The following is a 6,000-nucleotide window of genomic DNA, read 5'->3' as shown; positions in this document are numbered from 1 at the left end:
TTTTGAGTCCTATGCTGATCTTCTATATAATGTGGGTTCAATGCAAAGAAGAGGTCAGGTGGTAGTGATCATCAGCTGTTTATTAGGTACAGCATAGTATAGGGCTGCACTCAAAGACTGGCTAACTGGACCCACAGGGCCAACTATATACAACTCAGGGTTCCGTGTGCAAGCATGTTATTGGATCATTCAAACCAGCAGGGAGCCCATGATTGGAGCAGGGCAGCAGAGATTTGGATCCTGCTGCCCATTGTTTCTAAGTCCCCAATGAGCCTTGCAGGAACACCCAAATAAGTCTTCACTAAGGTCCACATACACAACACTCTCCAAGGCCATTAATACTGCAGTTCTGAATAGACTTCCTGCCCAGTTAATGTAAATTATTTTGAAAAAAAAATGCACTGTGTTTTAGTTGTTTATTTGTGTTTAATATCAAAATGTTAAGACTTCATCTATACTTCATTTTCCAAGATAAATCATTACTCTGAGAGGACAAAGCATATCTTATTGACAAGCTTTTCAGTTCATTTATGGTCACTTGAATTTATTTTGTCATTTTTTTTCTTATTCTGTAGTTCTATAGCATAATGCTTGGCATGATAGTTTTAGAATTCTGTATCATGACACTCAGTGCTATGGATGTAATAGCTGAAGTCCAGAAAGAATACAATTTATTGCATTTCTTTCCTGAAATGATGATTGAGTAATATTGTTCCACTTAAATTGTCTGAACTTCTTGTCTGTCTGCTATACTTTGCTGTTTGCCAATAAATAATTCAAGCTATGTGCATCTGGGGTAGGTTCTATTGGTACAAAGCAGCTGCATGAGGTGTGCCAACTACCCTAGACAATCAGTCTGAGGTCAGTAACTTCAATACTTTTAAGCATTTCCCTGATTCTTTACTTTCCCTTCATCCCACAATCTCCATTTAGTTTGCCCATCTTCTGGAGGAGAAAAACAGAAATGCCACATGTGATTCAAATATGCTAACCATGTCAATATTGCTAAAGATATATGAAGAGATTAACAGTGCAAGCTTCCTTTCCCACTTTATTTTTGTGGTTTAGAAAATGTGAGCTAAATGGAACGAACATGTCATTTCAGCTCTGCTCCAGCTTCCAGGCAGGCGTCCCAAATCTCCCGCCCTGGCGGGAGAACACTGGATTTTGAGCCTCCTCCCCCGGTCTGCAAATATTCGGAAGCGGGAGGGGGGACGATGCTTCCCCCTCACAGCGCCGGGCTGCCGCCGCCGCAGCAACACCAGCGCAGCGCCGCCACCACAAGCGCTGCTGGCCCAGGCCCATCACCGCGGCTGCGGCCCGAGCTACAGGCTGCCAGTGCCTGAGGAGAGTGGCAGAGGGTCTCCTCTCCCCCCCCCTTTGATCCTGCCTTCTGGGAGGGACTTGCAAGATTTTTTTTTACAATAAATACCAATTGCCCTTCCTTCCGAGGAGCGGCTGTAGCTGGGAAGGAGCGATCAGGAAAGTCAAAGGGAGGAAAGGTAAAACAGAAAAACAACAACCCCATGCAAGCCCCCCCCCCCCCCCGTCTGAGGCTGCCAATTACAGGCCGTTTTCCAACTCGACCCCGAAGAAAAGCTAAAACCGGCATGAGGAAGCCCGCGCCTGCCTGCACTCTTTGCTTTCTTCCTGAGTGAGAAGGAAGCCGTCCACTTTCTTAACGCTTGCAAGGTCCGGGTAAAGTTAGAGAGTCCAGCGGCTCCTTTAAGACCAGCAAAGTGCTATTCAAGGTATGAGCTTTCATGTGCACGGCACGCACACCTCAAATACGCAAGGTCTGGGTAAATAATTTTAAAAGCACATTATGCGGTGGAAAAAAAGGCCAGCAGGGCATCGCAACCAGCCAGGCAAGACTGCCTCCCTAGCGAGAGAGAGCATGTGACTTACCAGACTGGGGAGGAAACTGACTGCTGGGCATTCATTATTCCCTATGGAAACCGATTCCCAAAGGGAATAATGGAGAATTGATCAGCGGGTATCTGGTACTCTGGGAGGGGGCTGTTTTTTGAGGTAGAGGCACCAGATTTTCAGCATAGCATCCGATGCCTCTCCTCAAAAGACCCTCCAAGATTCAAAAAGATCTGACCACGGAGTCCAATGCTATGAGCCCCCAAATAAGGTGCCCCTATCTTTTATTAATTCCAAGGAGGGAAGGCATTGAAAAGGTGTGTGGTCCTTTTCAATGTGATGGACAGAACTTCCTTTGGAGTTCAATTATGCTTGTCACAACCTTGCTCCTGGCTCCACCCCAATGTCTCCTGGCTCCACCCCCAAAGTCCCCAGATATTTCTTGAATTGGACTTGGCAACCCTACTTCCAGGAGTGATAATGCTAGTTTGGGAAGATTCCTCTCTCAAGGCCAAACTCTTCAGATATTACTTAAAGAGATCTGAGGAGGTGTGAATTACTGCAGTTGTTCCAAATTATGAAGGTGATATGAGAAGGAGTCTTGGGCCCTATCATATCCAAAATATTTAAGCAAACAGGAGCTTGTCCTTCTTGGCCTGCATCCCTAGTGCTTATGAGCCCAGCCTCCAGGGATGTGCCCACCCCCTATTTTTCCTTGTCTTGTGAGAGACAGAACCTATCAATGAAAGTGTAGAGAAGATGCGGGTTTTTGCTATGCTCCACCTCCTTTCATAGCTGACCTGGATGGCTGCCATCATTGAGCTATCTACATCAGTAACTCCACCCACCTGACCTCCTTTGGTGACAGGGCCAGCACCTGAGGCTTGGAAGTTGGACAGATATTTCCAATCCCTATGCCTGCCATAGCCATCAACAAGCAGCAGTGCACACAAATGGGGGTGCTGGTTACTTTCTTCCCCTACCCAGATTCCTTGGTAAGTCCATGGCTGCTGGGTACCATGAGACACACCACACACACATACAAAATTATCCAGTAAATATTGTTCTAAATGGTTTGTTAGTATAGAACACACTTCAGTGTTTGTTTTAAAGTTCTATTCAAACCAATAAACATAACTCAGTAACTAAACATATTTCACTTCAACAACATTTCACCTCAACAACATTCTCCAATATATGTTTAATTGCATCATATCCTTGGTGTTTTGCAAAGCAGTAAGTCTACATAATCTATATATCTAATCCCCAACTTTGCCCTCATGTGTGGATATCTAAATCTACAGATAAGGGGCAGACTTTTTAACGCAAAAAAAGGTTTTCTGCAAACTTGGGTGTAATGTACTGAGTTGTAAGAACATAAGAGAAGCCATGTTAGATCAGGCCAATGGCCCATCCAGTCCAACATTCTGTGTCACACAGCGGCCAAATATATATATATGTATGTGTATACACACACACACACACACACACACACACACTGTGGCTAATAGCCACTGATGGACCTCTGCTCCATATTTTTATCTAACCTCCTAAGGTGGCCATACTTGTGGCCGCCACCACCTCCTGTGGCAGTGAATTCCACATGTTAATCACCCTTTGGGTGAAGAAGTACTTCCTTTTATCCATTTTAACCTGTCTGCTCAGCAATTTCATGGAATGCCCACGAGTTCTTGTATTGTGAGAAAGGGAGAAAAGTATTTCTTTCTCTACTTTCTCCATCCCATGCATTATCTTGTAAACCTCTATCATGTCACCCCGCAATCGACGTTTCTCCAAGCTAAAGAGCCCTAAGCATTTCAACCTTTCTTCATAGGAAAAGTGTTCCAGCCCTTTAATCATTCTAGTTGCCCTTTTCTGGACTTTCTCCAATGCTATAATATCCTTTTTGAGGTGCGGCGACCAGAACTGCACACAGTATTCCAAATGTGACCGCACCATCGATTTATACAGGGGCATTATGATACTGGCTGATTTGTTTTCAATTCCCTTCCTAATAATTCCCAGCATGGCATTGGCCTTTTTTATTGCAAACGCACACTGTCTTGACATTTTCAGTGAATTATCTACCACGACCCCAAGATCTTTCTCATGGTCAGTCTCTGCCAGTTCACACCCCATCAACTTGTATTTGTAGCTGGGATTCTTGGCCCCAATGTGCATTACTTTGCACTTGGCCACATTGAACCGCATCTGCCACGTTGACGCCCACTCACCCAGCCTCAACAGATCCCTTTGGAGTTCCTCACAATCCTCTCTGGTTCTCACCACCCTGAACAATTTTGTGTCACCTGCAAACTTGGCCACTTCACTGCTCTTGTGAGACGGGTTGAAGGCAACATGCTTTATTCAGTGGTACATTACAAGCGGGAGAACACGCGGGCCGGGTCCCGCTTATATACATTACCCGGAACTGCCCCCCAGTCCAATCCTGGTCAGTCAAACTTCCCGCCATAGTACTTGATGGGCGGGGCGTCTGGTGAGCTACATCCGGGGACCCGTGGGGTCGCCTCTGTAGCGATCTCCATGCGGTACATCAGCTATGTCTCAAGACATAACACTCCTTCCCCCCTAGTTCAGGACACATAGTCTTGCAAGTAAGCAGGGGCCTTGCGTTCCCTGGTCGACCTCCTTGGGGTTACTTGTGGAGTAGGAGCGGTCACCGGGACTGCCGGGGCCGCGGCTGCTGCGGCAGACAGGGCGGCAGTTTCCCCGCTCAGACGTAACGCCGGCCTGTGGTTGTCTGTGCCCTGCTGCTCTTCTGGTGTCCCTACTCTTGGGGTTTCATTCCCGCTCCAGTGTGGCCCTTCTGCCCGATCGGTCGGAGTGATCGGCAGGGGTGGGGTAGCTCTCAGCGGCGGTGCGGTTGCTGGTCCCACCTCGTTCTGTACTGCAGCCAGCTCTTCCGGCAAGGTGCGGCGGCTCATCTGATCTATATGCCTCCACAGAATTTGGCTCCCCTCCGTTGAGAAGTCATAGTGGCGGGACCCTGTCATACACAGCACCCGACCAGCTACGCACTCGGGGCCGCTAGCGTAGTTCCTTGTGTAAACCGGATCCCCTGGAAAGAACCCCCTGGCCGCGTCCCTGATCTTGGGAGAGCTGCGGAGATCAGTGGCCCGGTCAGGATGCAACCGGTCCAGCCTTGTGATCAGCTTCCTTCCCATTAACAACTCTGCTGGGCTCACCCCTGTGACTGGGTTGGGGGTGATTCTATTGTCAAATAGGAAAGCGGCCAGGCAGTGGTCCCAGTCCCCCTGTACTATGCATCCCAGGGCCTCTTTAGTGGTGCGTACCATCCGCTCTGCTTGGCCGTTGGTGGCCGGATGGAAGGGGGCAGACTGTATGTGTTTTATTAGGTATCTCTGCAAGAACTCCCGGAATTTCCGGGAGGTGAACGTGGTCCCATTATCCGAGACGATGGTGTCAGGAATCCCGTGTGTGCAAAGGACCCTGCGCAACGCTCGGACCACTGCCACTGTTGAGGTGGAGGCTACCGGGATAACTTCCAACCATTTGGTGTAAGCATCCACCAGAATGAAGAATGTTTGGCCCTGAAATGGCCCCGCGAAGTCAATATGTCACCTAGACCACGGCCTCCTATTGGCTTCCCAGCGGTGGACCAGGGCACTGGGTGGTTCGGGCCAGGACTCCTGGCAGGCTTGGCACCTTCAAACCCACCCCTAGATCTCTTCGTCCATTCCCGGCCACCATACATAACTGCGTGCTAGGGCCTTCATCCGTACAATCCTGGGATGATTCTCGTGTAGGGCCTCCAGCACTTGTTTCTGCAAATGGGGGGGGGGAACTATCACCCTGCTTCCCCAGAGAAGACACCCCTTGCGCGAGGAGAGTTATTCCCTGCGAGATGTGAATGCCCTGAATTCTTCGGCCTGTTTTCTCTCGGGCCATCCCCTCCCCACCCAGTCGAGAACCCGCACGAGTATTTTGTCTCGCACTGTGGCCTTCGCTACCTCGGCGGTGTATAGGGGTCTCTCTGGTAGTGTTTCAATGAACATCACATGGTGGGCTGGGGCCAGGTCCGGATCCATGGAGGGCAGTGGAAGGCGAGTCAGGGTGTCTGCGTGACCCATCGCCTTGCCCGGGCGGTGG

The sequence above is a fragment of the Heteronotia binoei genome, chromosome 9 (genome assembly GCF_032191835.1).
Source record: "Heteronotia binoei isolate CCM8104 ecotype False Entrance Well chromosome 9, APGP_CSIRO_Hbin_v1, whole genome shotgun sequence".
Taxonomy (NCBI): Eukaryota; Metazoa; Chordata; class Lepidosauria; order Squamata; family Gekkonidae; genus Heteronotia; species Heteronotia binoei.
The sequence above is the reverse complement of the archived record's forward strand: the minus strand, read 5'-3'. Positions refer to the sequence as shown.